Here is a 14730-nt window from a genome sequence, read left to right on the forward strand (position 1 = left end):
TCCACCGGTACTCCAGGGGCCTCCATCTGGCCATCCTCCAGGCAGATGCCTGGCCCATCCCCATCTCCTTGAGATGCGGATCAACCTGCTGCAACCACAAGGCACGTGGTCGGCCCATTGGCCTCCCCCACTAACGAGACTCCCTCGCTAAGAGAATCTGGTGAGCAGCATCAGCGTCAGGAAAACGAGCCACATGTCCATACAGCCACAGCTGATGCTCACGGACTATGCAGGTAACAAATCTCATTTGAGTCTCTCTCAGCAACCGCTCGTTGACCACAAAGTCCGACCAGCGATAGCAAAGGATTCTCCGAAGAGACCTGGTACCAATGGAATTAAGTCTCCATCTCAGATTCTTTCGTCAGAGTCCAAGTCTCGCATCCATAGAGCAAGACTGGAAGCACCAAGGACCCGAAGACTCGGACTTTCGTCCTCCCGCACAGGTACCGGCAGCGCCACACTCCATTCTCCAGTGAATCCATGACTCCCCGGGCCCGACCCAGACGTCTATTGACCTCTGACTCACAGCCAGCAGAGACACGAATATCACTGCCAAGGTAAGTGAATCTCTCCAAGACCTCAACATCCTCACCACAAACAGGCTGAGACAGGACAGCGGCATCCAAGATGTCATTGAAAGCCTGGATCTTAGTTTTGACCCAGGAAACACGTAATCCCAGCGGCTACGACTCCTCATTCAGCACTTCGAGGGCCCCAAAAAGGATATCGAAAGTCTCCGCAAAGAAGACTGCATCATTTGCGAAATCAAGGTCAGAGAACTTGACATTCCCAAACAATGCACTGCAGCTTGATCTCTCCGACATCCTCCGTAGAATCCAGTCCATACCAGTGCTGAAAAGTTTGGGGGCCAGTACACACCCCTGATGAACTCCAGTAACAACTGGAAATAAGTCAGAGATGGTACCACCACATCTCACAGCACTCTCAGTACCAGAGTAGATTTCAGACATCAGATCGATCAGTTTTGGTGGCACCCCACGAAGACCAAGAATCCTCCAGAGGGCATCCCGATTCACTGAATCGAACGCTTTACAGAGATCAACATGGGCGGCAAGCAGCCCCTGCCAAAACTCTCGTCTGCGTTCGGTGAGGACATAAAGAGGAAGGATATGGTCAATCGTTGACCTCTTTGGTGTAAAGCCTGACTGCTCTGGACGCTGGTGCACAAGCAGATGGTGGCGAACCATATCAAAAATTATATCTGAGCAAACACCTTGCCCACCACTGAGAGCAGCATCACCCCTCGGTAGTTGTTGCAGTCTTGGCGATCACCCCTCCCTTTCCAGAGAGGGACAAAAGGCCCCTCTTCCAGTCAGTTGGGATGATGCTGATGTTCCAAGCAGAGCACAGAACTGCATGCAATGACACGAGTGCAGCATTTCCACCAGCCTTGAGAAGTTCAGAATGGATGCCACAGATCCCTGAAGCTTTACCCAAATTTCAACCGGTTCACCGCAGCCTGTGTTTCCACAAGTGAAGGTGGACCACAGTTGATTGGAGGGTCAGCAACAGGGATTGTAACACCCCTGACATCCAACTCGACAGCTGGGGGATCAGCCCGGTACAACCGCTAAAAGTAACAGGCCCAGGGGGCCTTTCGTTCAGATTCCTTCCTCTGTTAAGAGCTTACCACCCTCTGTTCTCACTGCAGTACACTGAGGGATGGGATTGGATGAACGCAATGCGCGAATTCCCCTGTAAGCAGGACGAGAATCCCTTGACCACGGGTGATGCTCCACCCCCCTCACAGATTCCTCTCACATAGGCCTCCTTGTCCACCCTCAGTGCACGTCGTTTTACGCCTCAGCTCCCTGAACAGCTCAGCTCTGTCATTCAGCCTGGCCTTGCGACTCTGGTCAATGGTATCCAGTGTCCCTTGAGAGAAAAAATTCTTCTTTGCCCTATGGTGAGTTCCAAGACATCCACCGGCAACATCAAGGACGGTAGCCTTGAAGGCACTCCACAACTCTGCAGGACCTCCCAAAGCACCCAGACTCCTCAAATCTCCACTCAGCCTGTTCACAAACTCCTCAGATACCCTCTCATCCTTGAGCTTGCAAACATGCAGCCAAGGCTGTGATGGTACTATTTCCAGGATTTAAGGTGCAACTTCAGAGTTGCTACAACAAGCCGGTGGTCATTATTGAGGAACTGAGCACTCCGGTAGACCCTGCAGTTCTGGATCATCCTCCAGCGACCATCAACGAGGACATGGTCAATCTCCTTTGCCAGAACGCCAGCATTGGAATACCAAGTCCAGCAATGAGCTTGTGGGCGCTGAAACCATGAACTGGCCACCCTAAGTCCATGACTTCTTGCAAAGTCAAGGAACTTAGTGCTATTCTGGTTCATAGTTCCTGACCCATGGGGACCAACACACGTCTCCTAACAATACCTTTCAGTTCCAGTCGATGCATTGAAATCCCCCAAGACAAGAAGTGTATCTTGTCTGCGGCACTGATCAACCACAGACTCGAGCGTAGCGTAGAATGTGTCCTTCAGGGTGAGGTCACTTGCCTCAGTCGGTGCATAAACAGAGACAAGGGAAATGACACCTAAGGAGTGACGAATCCTTCGTCTCATAATACGCTCCTTGACCGGTGTTGCCTCAATTATCATTGGAGTCAGTTTATTGGACACAGCTACAGCAACTCCTTGGGAATGGTAACAATCAGAGCGACCAGACCAATAGTAGGTGTAACCACCCACCATGATCTCGCCGCAATCCGGTCTCTGAACCTCAGAGAGAGCTGCAATACTAATGTCCAAACGCTTGAGCTCAGATGATAACAGACAGATGATCATCCTCTCTTAGGGATAGGACATTCCAGGCACCCACCTGAAGGGACCCCCTCAGGTTATCCCAAGGAGACGGCGTCTGGTGGACCACACCTCAGCACCATTCTGACACACTCTCCCGCAATCTGACCAGTGAATGCTATCCCATGGTTTCCCTCCTATCATCAAAGACTGGGGGTCCCGAAGGCTTTGCCCCAATCTCGTCATCCGGTGAGCTGCCCTGCGAAGGGAAGCTGCACAGGAGGTACTCCCACGGAGTGGATTTTCAGATTTATTTGTGTTTTGCGGAATGAAGGGTTTTGCAGTGGCTGGAGTGCAATTCCTGCCACTAACCTCCTAATAATAAGTAACCCAACTGCAGGAGGACGTCCGCAGACACAGTTGGGCACTAGATATGGATGGCCGTTGGCTCACAAGGAGCTCCTCCGCCCTTTGATAGGTTTTGTTTTTAATCCTGCTGGGTGTCCATATCCAAACACCCTCCTCACCAAAAAACCTGATTGGGGAGACGGTTTAGTTGCCGACAACCCGACCATGGAACAGGTTAGTACAGGTTTACATGATACCTGGAGTAAGTCACATATCTAATCTTGCCTGACCTAACAATACAATCACGATTGTTAAATTTACCCAACACAATGGTCAACCTTATACCACGGACATGCACAAGCACAACGTAGAGCTAGCTAGTCCAGTTACAAAAAAAAACATAACTAGTTTATTAAACCATGCACATACCGCAATCCCAGTAATAAAAGCTACACAGTTCAATTGTCAATCATGTGTAGCAGTTTTTAAGTTTGGGGTGCTTCCATTTCAAGAACTCTAAATTACACAGATTGTTTGCGAACCCAGCTCAGCATGTGCTATGAGCTTCGATGCGTATAATCCAAAATCGAATACATAACTCGATGCAGTGCGTTTTTAAACACACAACACGAAATACATGCGGACAATACAAAAAGGGGATGGAATTTTGGTTTTTCTCCAGTGCAATGTATTGGAATGCATTGAGCCAGATAGCACTGGACAATAAAGTTGCTGCCATCCACAGGGCACGGTATGTGCATTCATGTGGCACAACTTCTTCTCAAGAAGACTGCTCTCGCTCGTGGCCTCACACGGTTATTGTCCTTGCACCACACTCTCATGCCCATGAATTTGGCCAACTGCAGCAAGTCCTCCCTGCTTGGAATGATCTCATTCGCCATCTGTGCTGCTCCTGGGCTCTCCATCCTTTATTTTCAACCAATCTTCCTGTTCTCTCTTCGACTGGGCTTTTGCCGGCTCTTTAATAAAATCGCTTTATCAAGTTAACTTTACCAGCGTTGGCCAATATGCACTTCAATAGTGTCTCTCCCTTGTCCTTATTTCCTCGCCTTAAAAAATGATTGTTGCGGGGTAATTGCCTTGGACCATCACTGAGTGCGTTCCATAGGATTAGAGGAGGCGTAGGGTGGGAAGGGGGGTGGGGAGGATGGGGTGGGTGTGCACTGTTTCCTTACCACGAGGCTAGGATTTACATGATTCTTTGCACTAAAATGGATCATCGCCAGATTTGATGATGAATGTTTGACTATTTGTAAGTAGATTGGATATTGAGGTGATAATTGCTGCATTGCATCTTTGAATATGGTGATGTTCTGGATCTGTCCCTAAAACAATGGATGGTCAGCCATATGGCTAAGCGGAAATTCCCTTCTCCAAATGAGCAGTTGTTTACAAAAGGGATGGGACACAAACGTAATGGATAACTTTTCACATCAGCAACAATAATTGATGTGGTTCACTGGAGTAGTTACAAATTACTTACCCCCATGGAATCTCAGAGCTTAATCCAATCAAGTTTCAAAACACATAAGCAATCCCCAAATGAAAAACTTGGAAGTAAATGCACATACCCACAAGCTCATAACAGCTATAGTACCCTGGCCAACTGACAAATTATCCACTTTAATCTTCAGGATGGCACTGCATCAGGGGTGTAATCACACCCACAAATATTATACAACCAAAAAAGATCACTTCTTGGATGTACCATAAGGAACGTGAAGGGTACTCGGTAGAATGCATACCTGTAGAATGCCAGGCTGATTAGTTTACGTTTTTTATCCCACTGATGGTCGAATCTGGATTCGGACCCGAACTAAAATTTAATCTGCTTGTTCTCGTCACCTAACCAACTCATCCAACAACTGTCATCCAAATCCGTCCATAACCTTTTGAGATATCATGTTATATATTGTTTTAGTTCTGTCAATCAATGATGAATAATCACTTTAAAAAAACTCTCGGATCTGGATCTTGGTTTCGATCTTCACCAAAATCGAATCAATTCTTCCTTGTTACAGACCCAACCGAGCCTGATGTTGGCTCAGTGGTTCGGGTGGTGGCTTGGGGTCCTCGAGTCCTGAGTTCAAGCCCTGTTGGCTGCTGAATTAAAACACCAGGGGGTTGACTCAGCCTTTCATCCTTCTGAGGTCGGCGAAATGAGTACCAGTGTCTACTGGTCAAGGGGCACTGCATCAGCGACAGTCGTGCTTCCAAGAAATGATAGCTCCCCCAGCAGCTAAGCTGCCATATCCAAGAAGAAGAAGAAAGACCCAACCAGTTCACCAAGTTTCGTCCGAATCCGTCCTTAACTTTTGATATATTATGCTATGTGTCATCTTTGGCCCGATCTCTCAATGATGAAAAATCACTCAAAAAATTCTCAGATCCAGATGAGGATCTGCATCTTCACCAAAATCTAATCAGCTCATTATTGTCACTCTCCACCAAATTTCGTCCAAATCCATCTGTAGCTTTTGAGATATTTTGTTCACAAACAGACAGATAGACAGACAGGGATGAAAACATAACCTCCATCCACCTTCGCTGATGGAGGAGGAGAGGAGTAGATTGGGACCATACTTTGTGCAGAGCGTTGGTGCTGCCAAAGCAGTCTCCTTAGCTATTGGGCACAATCCTGGACGGGTCGCCACTGACACAGTATACCAGCATGCTGGCACTCATTTTGCCGACCTCGGAAGGATGACAGGCCGAGTTAACCCCACCAGGTGTAAATTCAACAGCTGAGCTGGATTTGAACTCAGGACCCGAGGATCCATAGCCTGCCACCCCAACCATTAAGCCAACACCAGGCATGCTGATGGAGGTAAAAACCACTAAATGAAAAAATAAATCGAGCTTAAATTGCAAGGCTTGTGTTTCTTGTATGAGAACAATAAAGTGAAAGGGAGGAGGAGGAGATTGGGTCCATACTCTGTGCATAGTGTTGGTGCTGCTAAAGCAGAAAGGGGCTTTGAGTCAATGTCTCACTTACATAACCTTACACATCATCGGTGGGATCTGAGTGAAATGACCAATCAAGAGAAACATGAATATCACCTGCCTATGGGAAACAATGTTTGAAAGTTTTGTCAGGAATAGATAAGCTCTTGTTAAACTACAGGAAATAAACAATCTATTTCAACATGGAATATTTGCCTTGCAAAGATGCCCACACCCACAATTAAATTAATATTGTGCAGACATTGCCAAAGGGAGGATGAATATTTGGTGAAAACTAATTGAGAACCTCAATATACTCTGACATAGGTCCAGGCTATCGCAAACTGCTTTCATTAACAATTTATCTGTCTTTGTTGCTGCCATTTGTGTAAATAGGCTCTGAAACATCCATCAAAACGCGTTTAGCCATTTGAAGGTGTGGACATTTTAAAGTTATGCACAAAGAAAGGTTCACTCAAACCAGGGCACTTCACATTGCCAAAAGAACTTCGTCACTGTTTTTATCTTTATCGTGGTAATCATCCCAAAAATATTAATTCCCACTGATGTAGTCATTTCCAGGATATCAATGAATTAAAAAAATGTTTACAGAAATGAGGTCATACATTTGATAATGATAACCATGACATTAGCAGTGATCATTTCTGGGATAATTACAACTATAATGAAACTGGAATTAAGATAGATACCAAGATGCATGAGGATGGATGGATGGATAAAATGGCAGATGTGTGCGGGTATGATGGGCCTGATGGCCTCCTTCTGCATCAACAAGGAATGGCAAGGAACTTTGACAAAGGAGAAGGCCATTCGGCCCATCATGCCTGCACTACATCAACAGCAGAGACCAAACAAATCCGTCTCAGTCCACAGACCCAATCCCATTAAGAGGGGGGGGCAGGGGGGGAGGTGCCATGCATGCAAAAAAAATAATATTTAAAGTATTTTTTATTACTCTTACTGTAAATAAATGCTTTTTGTTGCTGTTTTTTTGTGTTGGAGGAGTGGGGGAGGGGGCAAGGCGGTTGTCGGGTGAGGAATGCACAAAGACTGAACACACACTCACCCTTCGATGAGAACCCGCACATAAATCACAATCACTCTACATTTATACCATCACCCATCCACCCACAAGCGAACTTCAAGTCTTGACAATGTCCATGTACCCTTGCAAATGTTCAATCTCGTCGCCCCATGTTGAACCATCTCAATGGCAACTATATCCTTCCTCAGATGTGGTGAGCAAAACGAAACACAATTTTCAAGGTGAGGCCTCACAAAATTCCTCTACAGTGTTAAAACTACCTTTTTTGATTTACATTTTATCTCCCTAAGAATACAACCTCAATCATTTCAGCTATACCTATAGCTGTCTGATAACCTCCCACATGTACAGCATAAACTGCTTCACAGAATTCCAATAAATTGGCTGAAAATGACCATTTCTTTACTAAACCCATGCTGAATACCTTTAATTAGTTTCAACTTATTGAAATAGTTTCCTCATCCGATCCTTAATTAATGTCTCCAGCACCTTCCCTACAACTGAAGTCAAACTAACAGGTCTATAGTTTCCCAATTCTTCTCTGGATATTTTCTTAAATAATGGTGTTACATTTACTACTCTCCAATCCTCCGGTGATCCAGTGATCTATTGAAAATACCTGTCCTGACTCCAGTGATCTATTGAAAATATCCGTCAACATCTCGCTTACCTGCACAGCCACCTCCCTCAATACTCTCAGTTGCATATTATCCGGAGCCGGAGCCTTATCTACTCTTACATTACCTAGCTGTTCCTTTACTTCCCCCACTCCAACCTGGATCTTCTGTAAAATCCCTTCCTCACCTCTTCGATAGATACTCTCAACTGTTGGTAATTCTTCTGACTGTTCTTGTGTAAAAGTTGAAGAAAAATACCTGTTTAATAAGCCTGCCATCTCACTTTCATCACTGACCACTCTCTGGGTAGTTGTCCTAATCCATTATTTACTCCCTTCGATGAGAGCCACCCACAGAATGCCTTGTTATGTTAAATGTTTTTGGCCATATCCTTCTCATATTATCTTTTGGTTTGCCTAGTTATTGTCTTAACTTGCCTCTGTTTGCACCGATACTTATAAAAGTCTGACTCCAGTGCTGTTATTTTGCACATGATAAATTTATTCTGCTTATCTTTAATATAATTCCTTATCTCACTGCTCAACCACTGTGGCCTCTTTCTGCTTCTAGTTTTCCACCTCATTGGAATGTACTTACTCTGCACTCTCCACATTTGGTCCTTAAAGGTTTCTCATTTCTCTGATGATGAATGCCTTCATGTTAGCCTCTCCCAATATCCATCACCCAGCTCTCTCCTCATACCATCAATAGTTTGTCTAACAAAAATTCAATAACCTGACTCTACTATCCTGAACTCTAAATCTGAACAGAATTCTTGCACACACGATGTTATGCTCACTTGCTCTTAAATGCTCCCCGACCTCCACCTCCTCCACCATGTTGGGATCGTTACTGAAAAAGAGGTCTAACACTGTAGTCCTCCTCGTGGGCTTAGCTAAAAATTGGGTTAAAAAGCAATCCTGGAATAAATCTCAAAAATCTTAATCTGCTCTGCTCTTTCCCTGTTCCTGGACCCAATCGATCCCTAGCAAGTTAAAATCCCCCATAATCAATACTCTTCCCTTATCACATGTTTTTCTGAATCCTTCATGAACCCTTCTTTCATGCTCTTCTCGCAAACCATGAGCCCCACAAAATAATCCAACATGTATGTTGCTGTTCTTACAATCTGTAATCTCAACACACAAAGAATCCTCGACAATAATTCCCTCCTGAATGTCATCACTTACTCGCAATGCAATACCGTTCTGTATTTTACCCAGGTTGATACAGCCCCTCAAATTTTATCTTTCCCATCACACTGATGCATCTAGAAGCCTTCTAATCTTGTCCTCCATTTATTACTATCCTCATTAAAGTGATGTCTCACTTACTGCAACCTTATTATACTCCTCATTGTCGACTTTGGCTTCAACCTCTTCCATGTTATAATTTAAACTTCCAGTGTTGGCACAGAATCATTTTTTAGCTCACCTGTTCGAAGAACAGAGAGCTATAGCGATACCCCCGGCGTGAGCGTGAAAATGTTAAAATTTTTGGTGAAAGTTATTTTTTCCTTTCTAATGTTTTTATCTTCCACACTATTTTTTATACGCCCAATATATATATATATATATATATATATATATATATATATATATATATATATATATATATATATATATATATATATATATATATCGGGGCGTATAATGTGATACCGGTCGTCTGTCCGTCCGTCCGTCCGTCCGTCCGTCCACTCCTGTCCACACTCTTACTCCCAAAGTTTTCAACTTTCACGTTTCATATTTGGTACAAAGGTACAGACTGTGGAGACGGTGTGTCACGACATACGTTCATCATCTGAAGTGGTTGCCATGGCAACCAGGATGCTGTTTTCCATGTAGTAGCACAATTCTGTATATATCTTCTTGTTCAGGCGTATATTGTGCTCACTTGCGCTCTTGTTACTGATTACAATATACAAATACATATATTGCTTTAAATTTTTTTGGATCAGACTTCACCGCAATGCTTTATAAAAAATATTAATTATTAGACAAGTCTTTTAAAAACGAAAACGATAAATGTATAAATAGGTGAGCATTGGGTGTCTTTGACACCAACTCTGGTTAACTTTTCCGTTCCTGGAATTATTTTTTGCTGCTTGGCCTGACCAATCATGTATCAATCGGAGTTCCATCCTTTGTAAGTCTCTTAACCCTCTCCGAGCTTAAAAAAAAGTCTCAATGTTTTCCTCAATTCCCACTGCAAACTTCCTTGCATTTCCTTATATTTAAGAATGTGAGACTTCAAGGAAAGTGGCAAATGTTTTTTACTTTGCAATTATAGGAGTATATATAATCATTAACCAGGAAGAAAATGATTTGCTTACTGCAGTAATTACATACACATGAGAATGAGGTTCTGATTCAGCATTTCTCGATTAGCCAGGGCTTTGCAGAGAGATCTCACTGTAAACTTGTTGATGGATGAAAAAAAAGTGATTCCACCTTCCTGAGAAGAGGGAGAAGAGGCTGCAGAGGTTAAATGGGTTGTCCATCTCTCTATATAAAAGTGAAATGTATTCTTGTTTGTGACCTTACTGCTTTGAGCTCCAAAAGTTAATTCAGAGACAAAACTTTCTACGATCAGATTTTTAACCACGATGCACCTAAATAGGTGTTTTAAACAGTCTTGAGGTCATTTGGCCCATTATTTTCGTATTGCACTCCAGAGTTGATAAAATTTATGAACATGAGGTAATTTCTTCACCAACTTGTCCCAGCTTCACTCCTATTAACTACAGCTTCACTCTTTTTACACCCTGTGCAGCCTATAAGACCCCATTTGACCCTTTATACTCCTTAGATTTTAGCCACTGGATTTGCACACCAGCCACCATAAACCCTTCATTCCGCAAAACGCACGACAAAGAAATCTGAAATCCCACTCCGTGGGAGTAACTCCTGTGCTGCTGCCCTCTACAGGGCAGCTCACCGGATGACGGGATCGGGGCAAATCCTTCGGGACCCACACTCTTAGATGTTCGGAGGAAAACCATGGTGTAAACTTCCTGGGTCAGGTTACTTGGGTCCTGGGTAGTTTGTGTCGGGGTGGTGCTGAGGTGTCGCTAACCAGAAGGCGGTCTCCTTGGGTTACCAGAGGCTATCTGTTCGGGTGCGTGCCTGGAATATCCAAGCCCTAAGAGAGGATGATCAGGTGTCGCTGTTATCATCTGAGATGAAGCATTTGGACATCAGTATTGCAGCACTCTCTGTGGTTCGGAGACCACATATTGGCAAGATCATGGTGGGTGGTAACACCAACTAATGGTCTGGTTGCTCTGATGGTTACCATACCCAAGGAGTTGCTGTAGCTGTGTCAAATAAGCTGACACAATGATAAATGAGGTAACACCGGTCAACAAGCGTATTACAAGACTATGGATTTGTCACTCCTTGGGTGTCATTTCCCTGGTGTCTGTTTATGCTCCAACTGAGGCGAGTAATCTCACGATGAAGGATGCATTCTATGCCAAGCTTGAGTCTGTGGTTGATAAGTGCTCCAGACGAGATACTCTTCTAATCTTGGAAGATTTCAATGAATCAACTGGAACTGATATGGATGGTTGTGAGACATGTGTTGGTCCTGATGTGTCTGGAACTGTGAACCACAATAGCACCAAGTTCCTTGACTTTGCAAGAAGTCATGGACTTAGTGGCTGTTTTATGGTTTCAGCACCCACAAGCTCATCGCTGGACTTGGTATTCCAACGCTGGCAGTGTGGAAAAAGAGATTGACCATGTCCTCATTGACAGTCGCTGGAGGATGATCCAGAACTGCAGGGTCTACTGGAGTGCTCAGTTCCTCAATACTGACCACAGGCTTTTTGTAGCAACTCTGAAGTTGCAGCTTAAATCCAGGAGAAAGTTACCATCCCAGCCAAGGCTGGATGCTGACAAGCTCAAGGATGAGAGGGTGGCTGAGGAGTTTGCAAACAGGTTAAGTGGAGATTTGGGATTCTGGGTGCTTTGGAGAGTCCTGAAAGTTGTGGAGTGCCTTCAAGACCACCGTGCTTGATGTTGCCGGTGGATGTCTTGGAACTCACTGTAGGGCATTACTGTAGGGCTCACTGTAAGAAGAATTTTGTCCCTCAAGGGACATTGAATACCATTGACCAGAGTCGCAGGGCCAGGTTGAATGGCAGAGATGAGCTATTCAGGGAGCTGAAGCGTAAAACTGTACGTGTGTTCAGGGTGGAAAAGGAGGCCGATGTGTGTGGAATCTGTGAGGGGGTTAACTGTCGTAATTTAACTTGTCATTTAAGAGCATTAACTGTGATCAAGTGATTCTTGTCCTGCTTAAAGGGGAATTAGCACATTTTGTTCTACCAAGCCCATCCCTTGGTGGACTGCAGTTTGAGCGGAGGACAGAGGAGTCCTGTGAACTTTTTTTTAGAGGAGTCTGAATTGAAGGCCGCTGGGCCGGTTACTTTGAGAAGCTGTCCCAGGCTAATTCACCAACTTTCGAGATTTAGGTCAGGGTGTTACTATCCCTATTGCTGACTCTCCAATCAACCGTGATCTACCTTCATTTATGGAAACACAGGCTGAGGTGAACTGGTTGAAATGAGTTAAAGACGTAAAACTGGGATCTGTGGCATCCATGCTGATCTTCTCAAGGCTGGTGGAAATGCTGTACTCGTATCGATGCATGCATTTCTGTGCTCTGCCTGGAACACAGGCATCATCCCAACTGACTGGAAGTCGGACTTGATTGTCCCTCTCTGGAAAGGGAAGGGTGATCGAAAGGACTGAAACAACTACTGAGGGGTGATACTGCTCTCAGTGCCGGGCAAGGCCTTTGCTCGGAAAATTATTGAGAGTGTTCACCACCATCTGCTTGAACACCAGCATTCTGAGCTGTCAGGTTTCATACCAAAGAGGTCAATGATTGACTGTATGCTTGCTCCTTGTGTCCTCAACAAATGCATATGAGTGTTTCTGCAGGGGCTGCTTGCAGCTTGTGTTGATCGGGAAGCCCTCTGGAGGATTCTTGGTCTTCTCGGGGTGCCACCAAAACTGATCGATCTGATTTCTGAACTATACTCTGGTACTGAGAGTGATGTGAGATGTGGTAATACCATCTCTGACTATTTTTCCAGTTGTTACTGTGTTTGTCAGGGGTGTGTACCGCAACCCACACTTTTCAGTGCTTGTATGGACTGGATTCTGGGGAGGATGTCAGAGAGATCATGCTTCTGTGCATTGTTTTGGAATGTCAAGATCTTTGACCTTGATTTCGCAGATGATGCAGTCATCTTTGCGGGGACTCTAGATATCCTTTTGGGAGCCCTCGATGTGCTGAATGAGGAGTCAGAGCCGCTAGGATTACAGGTTTCCTGGGTCAAAACTTTGATCCAGGCTTTCATTGACATATTGGATGCTGCTATCTTGGCTGCACCTGTTTGTGGCAAGAATGTTGAGGTCACGGAGAGATTCACTTTTACCTTGGCAGTGATATTCATGTCTCTGCTGGCTGTGAGCCAGGGGTCAATAGATGTCTGAGTTGGGCCTGGGAAGTCATGGATTGACTGGGTCATGGGATGTGGCACTGTTGGTACCTGTGCAGGAGGAGGAAAGTCCGAGTCTTCAGGTCCTTGGTGCTTCCGGTGTTGCTGTAGAGATGTGAGACTTGGACTCTGACCAGGGATCTGAGATGGTGACTTAATTCCTTTGGTACCAGGTCTCTTCGGAGAATCCTTGGCTATCGCTGGTCGGATTATGTGTCCAGTGAGCAGTTGTTGAGAGAGTCTCAAATGAAATTTATTACCTGCATCGTCCGTCAGCATTAGCTGCGTCTGTATGGACATGTGGCTCATTTTCTGATGCTGATCCTGCTCACCAGATTCTCTCAGCAAGGGAGCCTCATGAGTGGAGGAGGCCAATGGGCCGACCACGTACCTCCTGGTTACAGCAGTTGATCAGCATCTCAAGGATATCGAGATAGGCGAGGCAACTGCTTGGGGGATGGCCAGACGGAGGCCCCTGGAGTGGAAAGTGGATGCAGCGATGCGCAGCTCCAGCACATGCCCCCATACCTGACCCCTTGGACCTTTTCATACCCATTCAGACCATTTTGAGACGTATAGGCCATCGTCAACCCTTTTGACACTTTTCAGACATTTTGACCATCTAAGACACTTTGGACAATTTCAGACTGTTTGGACACCTCAGACCGCTTTTGCTGTTTCGCTTTAGACCCCTTCAGACATTTAGATCCATTTCAGAACCTTTGATCATTTCAACACTTTCAACCTCTTTATGACCCTGAAGACCTTTAAAACACTTTATACTCCTCTACACCCTTTCTGAACTTGAAAAAGATTCCCAGGAGAACCATTTTTGATGACGTTTTTCGTGCACCATTCGTGTCACATCACAAGTTGCAATGACGAATCAAAACTGATATCCCAAAGTGAAACTGATACTACTGATCTTTGTGCCATCGAATGGGAAACTAAAATGAAATGCTGTGAGAAATACTGAATGGAAATTTCCAAAAGCAAAGATATGGGAAGTATCGAGAGAGGGGGCAGATTGGTGACTGAAGAAGCAATGTGGAGAGGGATAAGTGCATGTCGGTGGTTGGTTGGCACAGAAAGAACTTTGGTGATTTTCCTTCAGGTGGTAGGCCCAAAACGTGCCGAAATTTGTTTCCCAGCCGAGCTTTAGTAATATCACCCTCACTCCCAAGCAGTGCATCAGAGGTACAACAACAAGCATGGATTAGAAATCTTTACTGGTTGAATCCCTTCATTTTTGATGGGCTTTCCCCATAGTTTAAAAATAAATCTGGCCAATTTCAGCAAACTGAGTATCATGACGTATCATGCACATGTTACATGGAACAGATAATTCCGAATGCTACACAACCATTTTTCATGCACGTACATGCATTTAAGATTCTTTTTGTTTATGATTTTGCAACCAACTTTTTGTCTTCTATCTT

At 44.7% G+C, this 14730-nt stretch overlaps 1 protein-coding gene across 3 annotated transcripts in view; it reads right to left on the minus strand.

Moving 5' to 3' along the window:
- The window catches only part of FRMD6 (FERM domain containing 6), a 169842-nt gene that overhangs the window by 124388 nt on the left and 30724 nt on the right, over window positions 1–14730 (minus strand). The window lies entirely within an intron of this gene.

This window comes from Eptatretus burgeri, chromosome 2 (genome assembly GCF_056783735.1).
Source record: "Eptatretus burgeri isolate ZD-2024b chromosome 2, Ebu_testis_v1, whole genome shotgun sequence".
Classification (NCBI taxonomy): domain Eukaryota; kingdom Metazoa; phylum Chordata; class Myxini; order Myxiniformes; family Myxinidae; genus Eptatretus; species Eptatretus burgeri.